This window comes from Cyprinus carpio, chromosome B21, assembly GCF_018340385.1.
Source record: "Cyprinus carpio isolate SPL01 chromosome B21, ASM1834038v1, whole genome shotgun sequence".
Lineage (NCBI taxonomy): Eukaryota > Metazoa > Chordata > Actinopteri > Cypriniformes > Cyprinidae > Cyprinus > Cyprinus carpio.
The window spans coordinates 8,965,585-8,977,819 of record NC_056617.1 but is presented as its reverse complement, the minus strand read 5'-3'; positions in this window follow the sequence as shown (position 1 = coordinate 8,977,819).

Here is a 12,235-nt window from a genome sequence, read left to right as displayed (position 1 = left end):
ATATTGTTTTAATGTAAAATACTGTATAAAAAGGCTAGTTTTTGGACCTAAAAACAAATGACCATATCATTTATATAAATTATAATTAATATAATTTTCAGTGAAAATCCCATTATTATAATGCTATTTTTTGTATATAGCTAATACTTTTTAATTTACTGGTTGTGACACTCTATGGTGTTATCAATTGCAATTGAACGTTTGCAATAACTGCCAATGGGTCTTTCACATTGCTGTGGAGGAATTTTGGCCCACTCTTCTTTGCCGAATTGTTTTAATTCAGCCACATTCGAGGGTTTTTGAGCATGAATGGAATGTTTAAAGTCATGCCACAGCATCTCAAACGGATTTAAGTCTTTGACTGGATTTAAGACTTTGACTTGGCCACTCCAAAACCTTAATTTTGTTTTTCTTGAGCCATTCAGAGGTGGACTTGCTGGTGTGTTTGGGATCATTGTCCTGCTGCATAACCCAAGTGCGCTTGAGCTTGAGATCACAAACTGACGGCCGGACATTCTCCTTCAGGATTTTCTGATAGAGTGCAGAATTCATTGTTCCATCAATTATGGCAGGTTGTCCAGGTCCTGAAGCTGCAAAGCAGCCCCAGACCATCACACTACCACCACCAAGTTTGACATGTTCTTTTTATGAAATGCTGTGTTGGTTTTATGCCAGGTGTAATGGGGCACACACCTTCCAAAAAGTTCAACTTTTGTCACATCAGTCCACAGTATTTTTGCCAAAAAGTCTTAGAGATAATCAAGATGTTTTTTGGCAAATGTGAGATGAGCCTATGTGTTCTTTTTGGTTAGCAATGGCTTTTGCCTTGGAACTCTCCCATGGAGGCCGTTTTTTTGCCAAGTCTCTTTCTTATTGTTGAATCATGAACACTGACCTTAATTGAGGCAAGTGAGGCCTGTAGATGTTGTTCTGGGTTCTTTTATGACCTCCTGGATGAGTCGTTGTTGTGCTCTTGGAGTAATTTTGGTTGGCCGGCTGCTCCTGGGAAGGTTCACCACTGTTCCAAGTTTTCTCCATTTGTGGATAAAATTTCGCTGGAGTCCCAAAGCCTTAGAAATGGCTTTATAAACCTTTCCAGACGGATACATGTCAACTATTTTGTATCTCATCTTTTCTTGAATTTCTTTAGATCACATGATGTGTTGCTCTTTAAGCTTCACTTTGTCAGACAGCTTCTATTTAAGTGATTTCTTGATTCAGCAGGTCTGACAGTAATCAGGCCTGGGTGTGGCTAGTGAAATTTTACTCAGCTTTCTAAAATAATGTGGTTAATCACAGTTCTTTTATTATTTTACAGGAGCGGCAATTAATTTTTCACGTAGGGCCAGGTAGGTAACTCTGTAATTCATGCACAATTATGTTTTATGTTACACATAAATTTAGCAGATTTTTTGTACAAAAAAAAAAATGGTGTAAAAGTCTATGTCTCTGGTTCCCCAATCCTACAATAAAACTACAGTAAAATACAGTGTGTGATTGCTCTGTTTCTGCAGGGAGCAATGCAGGAAGTGTTTACTTTTTCTTTCGTGATATGTAGATCCTCAACTTTGCTCCCCAACCCCCTTCCATCTCTCTTGCGCTCTTTCTCATGGCTGGCTTTTCCATTTCAGCCCTGCTGTGCACTCTTCCATGAGTTCATTGCTGAAGATGTGGAATATTGTCTGCAGCAGACTTAATGCTGAAATGTAACCCGGAGGAATGTCTTTATGAATCCTACTCCATCACGATAAACTTTATGAAAATGTGTGAACCTGGATAAATGAAATAATGGAACTTAAAATCGACAACCAATAGCTTTGCTAGAACTACATGTCACAGTCTGAGCAGGCAGGCTGCTTTTTTCTCTTTTGGAAAAAATCCTACATGCAAAAAGGTTCTATGATATTGCCTTGGTTATTAGGCATGGTATCTTGGAGTAATATGCAAATGCCAGTCAGTATTAGCGGTGTACAGTGACGTCTGAAAAACTGAAACCATTAGTTGTTCTTACTTTCCCCTATATTGCTTTATTTAAACACAAACAAATGTTTCTATGAAGTAATACATTTAATAATTTAATGTATAGTATATCTATAAAATAATAAACTAAATAAAATTCTATCATATAAAAAAATAAAAGAACATCCAAAAATGTTAATGATTGTCCTCTTCCTTTCTATATCCTGTTTTGTCTTGTGTGTGTGTGTGTGATCACATTTCATTCTAATAAACTCAAAATATAAGGCAACATTACATTTATATTATAAAATTTTATTGTAATTTTAAAAATGCTGTATTACTTTACACTACAATAAAAAAGTTAAATGTAAAAAAAATATGACAATATAATTTATAAAAATATAATAAAAAATATGATTATATATATATATATAATATATATATATCTATATATTATATTATATATATATATATATATATATATATATATATATATATATATATATATATATATATATAATTTTTCTTTTCTTTGGATTTTGGACCTGGACATGTTTTCATGTGATTTATATAGATACAATATAGTAATATAACACAAAATGTGCAGTCACAACTGTATAAAATTAGCATTATCCAATCAGAGTCAGAACTATCCATTTTACATTCCACCCTGTTATTATTTTTGCTGCGGCTGAAATGTATTGTAAATCTCTCAGCATTACAGGCAACATTAGATGGGCATCGTTACTTCTGAGGGTGAAGCTTCAGGCAGAGAGGTGGAACACAGACTGTCTTATATGGATAGTAACTACAGCAATCAGATTAGATTCGCCATGAGCACTTCTACTAGTGTGAATCATTTAGTCACGTGTGTCCATGGGTACAGTCCTACAAGGGACCTTGTTTGTTTGAGTGAATTAGTGTCTTTCTAGAGAGACAGATGTATACTCTTTGTGTTTGACCGCAGCACACACACACACACACACACACACACTGCCGCGGCCGGCGTCAAGTCGCATGCTTTAAATTACTGTACATTTACGCCTGGTAAGAAGCCAAGGGCCAACTGCCTTAGACTGGATCAGACAACAGTCTGAATCAACCGTCTCTCTCTGTCTTATTTTCTTTTCTTCAATGTATCTGTCAGAGCTTTTTTCATCTTTATTTGCTCACTGTCTCCGTCTGTCCTTCCCTCATTTATTATGTTCCTTTTTCCCCTTTTTTTCAGCTCGTCAGGCCTGTTCTCTCTTTACATTGGCATTTAGTCCCCCGTCTGTTTTTCTTTATTCTTGTCTAATCCACTCTTTCATTTTTCCTGCTTTTATTTTCTTTGTGTCTATTTCACTGAGTCATCTGTGTCAAACTGTGCTGATCTTCTTTTTTCTGAGAGTATGTGCCTCTATGGAATGTGAGCATTTGAAATTGGCTTCTTTTAAAGTGACGGTTCACCTAAAATGAAAATTAACTCATCATTTTCTCACCCTCATATCATTCCAAACCTTTATGTCATCATTTCTTGTCTGGAACACAAAAGAGGATATTGTATTGATGTATATAGTTTATTTGAATTCTTAAATGGAATGTCTGATGGGTTTGGAACATCCTAAGTCATTGATGACAGGATTATCATTAATGGGGGAACTGTCCCTTTAAGTGTCTTTCTGTGTGTTTTTGCAAAAGAGAAAGTAAGAAAGAGAGATAGGTGAATGTTTAAGCTGTGTGTGTGTGTGTGTGTGTGTGTGTGTGTGTGTGTGTGTGTGTGTGTGTGTGTGTGTGTGTGTGTGTGTGTGTGTGTGTGTGTCGTCAGCATCAGGTGACTGATCAGGCCACATTTCTGTGTTTGAGAGTTGAAAAACAGAGTCTCCACCCATACATGTAATTCTTGCCCAGATCAACAGCCAACCTAATGATGTCACAGACACACACACACACACACTCATAAACATCCTCTCTCTTGCTGTTTACTTCTCTTGTTTGGAGCCCTCCACCCTGGTTCTTGACATCATTTTGTATTCTCTTTTCCTGTTACTCACCATAAACCCACCAACCTGTTCTATCTAACTAACTACCCAGGACTATGCAGCTGCACTTTTTTTGTACATTATGATAATAATATAGTATTTTGAAATGCCATATAAATACTATGGTACATGAATATGGAAAGTATTCTCTGTCATTGTATATCTCAAAGTATGATAATACTTTCAAAATTATGAAATGTTTTTTGAATATTACTATGGTAGTATCTTGGTTTGAGAGAATTACTGTGATAATACCATAGGATTATTTGTAGAACTTTGGGTTATCATGTAAATACAATTTTCTGGACATGAGCTGCTGTTTAAAAGGTTGGGGTTGGTAAGATTTTTGGTCGCTTTATTTTAAGTTCCAATTCTCGCTATTAACAAACCATTAACTATGACTTTTTCCTCAAACTTCTAATTTGCTGCTCATTAATAGCTAGGAAGGCAGTTGTTAAGTTTAGTTATTGGGTAGGATTAGGGATATAGAATATGGTCATGCAGAATATGTGCTTCATAACTACTAATAAAAATAAATTATGTTAATAATAGGCATACTAATAAGCAACTAGTTAATAGTGAGAATTGGTCCCAATACGAAAGTGTTACCACATTTAAAAAAAAAAAAAAAAAAAAAAAAACACGTTAGAATAGGCAACACATATGAAAGTGAAAGCCGTGGCATTTGCCAAGTAACCCATACTCAGAATTGGTGCTCTGTATTTAATCCATCCAAGTGCACACACACAGCAGTGAGAAGTGAACACACCGTGAACACACACCCGGAGCAGTGGGCAGCTATATATCCAGCACCTGGGGAGCAACTGGGGGTTCAGTGCCTTGCTCAAGGGCACTTCAGCCATGGGTATTGAGGGTGGAAGAGAGCGCTGTTCATTCACTCCCTCCCTCCTACAACTCCTGCAAGCACCGAAACTCGACCCTACAACCTTCTGGTTACAAGTCCAATGCTCTAACCATTAGGCCACAGCTGCCCCTCAAATATTCACTAATAACTAAGAGTTTTCCCTGAACAAACTCCTAATTTGCTGCTTTACAAATAAACAACCAATATGCTAGTAATATGCATGCTCATAAGCTACTAGTTAGTGATGAGAACTGGTCCTTAAAATAAACTGTTACCATGTTTTGGCAGTCTCTTATGTTCACAAAGACTGCATTTATATGATAAAAAATATAGTAAAAGTAGTTATAGTGTGAAATATATTGTAACGTTATAAAATGTAATTTATTACTTTGATGGCAAAGCTGATTTTTTTTTAGCAGCCATTCAGTTTCACTTGATCCTTAAATTTCTTATTCTTCTTCTATCTATCTATCTATCTATCTATCTATCTATCTATCTGTCTGTCTGTCTGTCTGTCTGTCTGTCTTTTATTATGTATTATATATATATATTAGTGCTGTCAAATGATTAATCGCGATTAATCGCATCCAAAATAAAAGTTTTTGTTTACATACTATATGTATGTGTACTGTGTATATTTATTATGTAAAAATAAAAACATAAACATAAATTAAATACTTAAAAAATAATTACAAATATATACATTTATATATTTATATTCTTATATTTTATATTATATATAAATATATTTAATATATAAACATAACATATTTTTTTTAAATGTATACATGCATGTGTTTGTAATTATATATACATAATAAATATACAAATCATAAACAAACATATTACATAAACAAAATATATATATTGTAAATTAATAATAAACATTAATCATTTTACATCACAAAAACATAAACATATATATATATATATATATATATATATATATATATATATATATATATATATATATATATATATATATATATATATATATATATATATATATATATTAACTAAATAACATAACATTATATATAATTATAATAATTATAATATATAATAATATTACATTATTGATTTGATTTGATTTGATTTGATTTGATTTGAAATGCATTCTTGCTGAATAACAGTATTATTATTTTTTTCTTACTTACCCTAAACTTTTGGGTGATAGTGAATACCTTGTTTATATTATGTAGTTTCTGAAGTGCCATGTTAATATTGATGATACCACGTTGCAAGGATGCATGGTATTACCATTTGATACCATCCTTGTACTACCTCAGTATGTTTTGTAAGGATATCTCTCATTCACTTCTCATCTTCCACTCCTCACCTTGCCTATCATTTTCACCCACCCACGCAAGCTACCCAAATGTCTTCCAATCCTTAGGCCTATTCTCTGTGTATGTGTGTGTGTAACTTGAGGGCGACTGGGCATAGTGACCCATGTCTCATTAAAGACCTGGTCTAAGTCTTTAGCCCCCAGGGAGGGGAGACATTCACTAGCTCACAAACACACACACACACAAAAGGGAGAAAGAACAGAGGGAGGGTGGGAGGGAGCGCAGGGGTCAAGGCCAATGAGGAGGCCTTCGGCAGTGTTTTTGAGTCTGTTGCCTTTGATTCAGGCCTGTGAGTCACACACAAACCACTGTGTACACACTCTAAACACACCACCTGCTTCAGTCTTGCACACACTGCATAATGAGCCAACTTTTTGAGTTAATTAGTTTAAAGAGTCACTAGTTCACTGACTCAGTTCATTTATAAATCTCATTCTATGTTGTAAACAGTGGACATATTTTCATGGGTATCATCTGTCCATTATGTAGCTTTTCTGAGGCTTTAGACTCAAATTTGCAAACATTTAATCATGTCTACTAAATTAAAACTCTGACAAGAGGCAGGAGTCCTTCTGAAACCTATATTACAGGCAGATATTCCACATCTGGAACTGCTAAAGATTCCTTGCATATCTGAAGAAATATTACTCAGTCTTTGCTGAATGAATAGCTATTCTCATCACTAGTGACTGAGAGCACTGTAAATTAGACACTTAAGCTATACCTAGTAATGTATGGATGTTGTTGAAGTAACAAAATATAATAAATTGCACTTATAGCACTTTTCATAGGGTCCGCAAAAAATTTTTTGTTCGATGGGTGTTTTTTCAAATTTTTGGACTTGTGACCTTTAAGAATAAAACACATTTTCAAACTTGAATTTATTAAATTTACATTTAATTTATTTAAATAGTACAAATATTGTATACTGTATATACAAAAGATGCATCACCAGAGAGAATTTCGTATTTTGTTCCTCTGAACCTTCATGAGTAAATGTAATTTTCACCACATCTGAAATAATTGATTCTGTGGTTGAAATAACATTTAAACACTTTTGGAATAAAATGGTCTTGCTAATGCTAGCATTTTTTTAATATACAGAATTAAAAAAATATATATATATTTTCACAATATTCTGTTCGTAAATTTACCTTGATTTTACTGTTTTCTTCTTTATGTCACATGTACAGTTCAAACCTATACAGAAATGACATTAACCTATATCAAGAGTGATATTGCCATTTATTTTACCTATATTAGGTGATATATATATATATACTTTACACATATGAACATTCCCTGTATAGATGAAGATTACAAGTTTAGCACATATACAAAGTCCTATAGTTAAAAATTTTTTTATATGTACAGTACATATGTTAAAAATATCTAAACAGTGATTTCCCCCCCATACTGTATCATGTAGCAACCATGTCAACAATAATATATTTTATTTATATATGCAATTAAAACAATATTAAAACATCATATGTACATTAAATCTGGTTGTTTATTTGTTTTTGTAATAATTTGTAAAATGTATATCTCCTATATTTACAATATAATGTATGCAATGTCTTTTTCCCATTTCTAATAGGTTTGATATGTTTTTACTATATATATATATATATATATATATATATATATATATATATATATATATATATATATATATATATATTACATTTACATATTAAATTTTTTGTGTATTTGACTTTTTTGACTGTTGTATAATAAAATGGTAAAAATTAGGAAAAAGAAAAAGTTTAAAAATCATTTGTTTGCAGATGTAATTATAATTATGTTATCTAATGGAATAAAATCAATGCAATTTTAAAAGTGGCTTAATTGTCCAGACAATTTTTGAGACCCTTGTTAAAAAAAAAAAAAAAGTAAACCTTAAAACCATAAATAGAAAAAAAAAAAAAAACTAAACTGCCGACATCCAGCATACTAGTAGGCAAGCAGAATATTCACAAAAGAATGGATCCTTTTCATATTCTTTTGCTCTGTACAGACAAAGTAGGAATTGTATTCGGTAAGCGTTTGATACACTCTGCTATTTTGCTGAGAGAGAGAGAGTGGAAGAACATTCATATTTGTAAGGCCAAAAAAAGAAAGACAATAACACACAAAGACACAGATCATAAAAGAAAGAGACAGAGAGAAAGTGATACATGGAGCAGACTGTAGCGCTGGGGTCAGGAGAGCATTATCCCCCAGTCATCTGAATAGACAACGTGACACAGGAAAAATCCACGCCCTTATCACCGGCAGCCATACTAAATTACCGGATGTGCTCTTAGATAATACTTACCTTGTGAATTTTCATGACCCTGACTTCTCAGGTCTTCTTTGCTTAGAAAAACCCTACCAGGCCAAAAAGCAGTGTCACAGTCAGATCTGAGAAACCCCTTTAATGCTTTATTTGTGTTTTCCAATGCTATGGAGTTAGCTTAGTTAGCCTGACCTATTCTCAACTGTTTCAGGGGCTGCACACCCTTACCAAAAAGTAGTATACTTCAAGTTTATTTTATTAAGTATACTTAAGTAAAGTTCAAGTATATTTTGACTTTTTGTAAGTATAAGTCAAAGTATACTTAATTGTCATTATAAGTATATATCTTAGAAGTACATAAAGCCCATTTCTGAGAAGTACATAAAAAGTAAACTAAAAGTATACTTTCCTATTTTTTTAGTTTAAAATAAGTATACTAATAGCACACTTGAATAAACTTCTTTTTCGTAAGGGCATTCCACTTGTTGCAACCACAGAGCTCCGGAAAAATGAAAGGAACATTCTGTCTCCCGTGATCATTTTCACAGTGAAAGTTTCAAATGAATTATTCAGCAAATAACATCAAATTCAGACGTTTTACTTGTTTCTGGAAAGTTGGAAAGTTCGTTTACTTTTAAGAGCACATAAACAGACACTGAGAGCTTGTATAATGCAGATGACTCAATGAAATCCTTTGGGAGTCGTTGAGGTTTATTTTTAGGCCTGCGGCCGTGTCCGGCTTGTTTCTCAGTGAATTGTCGGTGTTGATGATTATAAGAAGGGGTAAATGAGGGGATGTGTGGACGTGAAGACTTGCTGGAACATTCTGTAACAAAATGGAGAGGTGTTTTGAGTTGTTTGACATGAAGAAAGTGTGTATATGAGCGTATGTCTGAACTGAACTGTGGAGTGTCACACTTGTAGACGAATATGGTCACATGTTACATCTGTCACATGGGTAAATGTTGCAACAGGAATTTGTTTTATCCGACAGTGGGTTTGCAGACACGAAACTATAAACATATCAGCTGCTTTCAGGGTTAGCTCACAGACAAGTTCAAGTCTGTGTCTTTTCTGTTTTAAACACTTGAGAAACAATGAGAAGGCGTCACTGGAGCAGCCCGTGACGCTCAGGAAGTTTTCCTTCCCTTTATTTTCACTCCGTTTTCCTTTTAGGCTTCAACCCCGTTCAGAGCCCCCGTTTCCCCCTCCTCGTGTCATTTCCCATCTGCTCTGAGAGAGAACGCAGGCTTGTAGTTTATCAGCAGGTCAAATGGCGTCATCTGATTAAATTTAGTAGGATCATATGAATTATAGACCTAATAATAGTATGTGTTGTGGTTGTTATAGCTGGCAAAATTTAGGAAATGATAAGTGAGTTTTCATGCTGTTTCATTTCCACTCACGGTGGTGTAATATGGATCTGTTGTTCCTCATACTATATGCTTTTGATTGTGGATGTCTGAAAAATTCATTCTTATGCAATAAACTTGGGTTTGACTATGTGGGTGTATCCAGTTTAGTAAAAGTAAAGGTGTGCCCAGGTGTTCGTGGGCTGTGCATAGTTTGGGTATTGTCATGCAACTTTCATATGAAGTCATTTCCTGCTTTTGAGAAGATCCCATGAAACCAACCAACCAACCCACCCACACACACACACACACAAACACGTGAAATCAAACTCAGGAAGGGATGTGAAAGGAGACAAATGCTAATAAGTTTCTTTGAGCGAGGAAGAGACAAACAATGACCGTGGCCTTCATACTGTCAGGATTTACATAAACGTGACTATTTAATTAAAAAATAACTTATTATTTTTTATCATATTGTTATTGATGACTATGTTAAAACATTAAATAAAGAATTTTAAAAAAATGTTTTCTTTTGTCTTTTGATTTGTCAGTCTATTTATTAATTTATTGTTTTATTTAACTCCATTTTTAAACATCTTCAAACTATTTTAAATATATTCAATAATTTGTTAATTTGTTTATTTTTTGTTTGAATCATTAAATTAATCATTTATTTCTTCTATTTATTTTTAAGCGGCACTCTGAGTCCTTATTATTTAAATATTGAATATAAACATGTATTTATAATATTTATCATATTTTGTAATTTAATGATATTACTTTTTAAAATAAATTCATATAAATATAAATGTTAAATATAAGATAGTTGAAGGTTGTCTGATTTTGATCAATGTGCCATATTAATGTATTTTATTTTATTATTTATTTATTTATTTATTTATTTATTTATTTTTATTTATTTTATTTTTTATTTTTTGGAACAGTGAAGCCTAGACAGAAGAGTGGATATAAAGGAAGCCCATGGAATCAGATTCAATATATCTTAAGAGTACTTTGTAGACCACACATAGAGGCCTTTTCTTTATTGCTCTGGTTGAACTTGCTTGCAGACACATTTTCAGGAATTGTTTGTGTATTCTCATTCTAAAATTTCATAAATAGTTTCTATTAATAAGTGGTTTCTATTAGTAGTCATATTCCAAGTCTGCCTCAAGGAATCTTTATTACATCCTACCGATGTTGCAAGACTTTCAGGCTTTTTTGCCAATATCCATGTTCAAACATGTTGATGATCCATTCTAAAATGGCAGAGTATGCCGAATTGATTAAATCTAGTATATTCAATTATAGCGCATTAAAGGGAAGAAACACAGTTATTTTTTCATCATCTAGCTAACGTTGCTGTTATTTTTTCTGTGGAGCACAGAGTAAAGCTATTGTATGACTTCAAAAGTGGTCACTATGAACTTGTTATAAGGCGAAGATCAAAAATGTGTGAATATTTTTGTAAAAAATAACTTTTTTGAGTGTGTTCCACAAAACAAAAACAGCATGTGTGTGTCCATATGTGTTGTGACATAAACATACTCTAACAATGTCTCCTCAGGGAGTCATGCTTACAATCTACATAACTATACTAAATCAAAACTGTGTTTCCAAGTGTTTGTCAGTGCCATGAGCTGAACATCCTGTTCACCTTTTCTCCAAAATGTATACACAGATATGATTTATAAAGCACAAAAAACATACATGTTGATTCTGCTTCACATTTTCCCGCGAGCATGAGGCCGCACAGATCATTGCATTGAATTATGGGACACATCCTGCAGCCCAGACGAGAGTATCCCGGTGTCAACCATCACCATCCTGTATTTTGTCAAACAAAATCTGCTCGTTCCTCTCTGATTGCATACTTATGCTCCCTCTTCTTCACAAAAAAAAGAAAAAAAAAAAAAACCTTTAGCGATGCGAAAGTTTGTGCAACATCTTCCAGCATTCCAAAAAGTGTCCTTGGACTCACCCAAAACACTTCCCCTTAAAAATAAATGTAGAGAGGAGGAGGCATGGAAAGAATCTCTGCTTAACTAAGTGATGGCAAAAATATGTGATAATTAGGCCTGTCCCGCAGTAAATCCTCCATCAGGCATGCTGAGTTCATCGTCTGGCCTTCTCACATCCACTTTGAGCTCCCTAAACAATACAAATGTAGGAATAAAGACTTTTTGCTTTGTTTGTTTATGCGTGTGGGAGTGAAAGAGAGAGTTTGAGGTAATTAGTGCAGACTTGGTTAATTATCCTAGTGTGAAAAGTAGCAGTCAGATGCCTGTAAACAACACTGCCATGCAAGGTCGACCTTAATTCATCGCAGTGTGAGAGAGTGGCATTCTCTGCGGCTGGCCACAGGCATTACTCATAACGCTTTGCTTGGGGAGCCCTTCCCACAATGT